Source organism: Pongo abelii, chromosome 18 (assembly GCF_028885655.2).
Source record: "Pongo abelii isolate AG06213 chromosome 18, NHGRI_mPonAbe1-v2.0_pri, whole genome shotgun sequence".
In the NCBI taxonomy this organism is placed as follows: Eukaryota; Metazoa; Chordata; class Mammalia; order Primates; family Hominidae; genus Pongo; species Pongo abelii.
This window is the reverse complement of record NC_072003.2, coordinates 44,754,071-44,754,491: the sequence shown is the minus strand read 5'-3', so window position 1 is coordinate 44,754,491 and position 421 is coordinate 44,754,071.

Genomic DNA, 421 nt, shown 5'->3' with positions numbered 1-421 from the left:
GAGGGACTGCCGCCCCCTCCACCGACCCGCGCTTACCGCCAATCGCGAGGCGGCTCCGCGGGCGCAGCCAATGGGGAAGAGGAGCCCTTCCCCGCTCCTCCCGACTCTCCCGCTTCCTGCAATCCGGTTATCTTCCTACTTGGAGCTCACCGACTGCAGCCAGGGCCAACCGCTGGCGCCGGAAGGCGGAATTTCCGGGGCACGCACTCACGCCCGCACTCCCATGGGAGTCAAGTTTCTCACCAGCTGAATTATTTGAACTTAGCACCACTAAAAGTGGAGCAATCACGTAAGGAGTGCCTCCAGAGCTGATGTAGTAGAAATCAGTGACACCATCTTTTTTTTTTTTTTTTTTCTTTTGAGACAGTCTCATTGCGTCGCGGAGGCTGGACTGCAGTGGCATGATATCGGCTCACTGCAA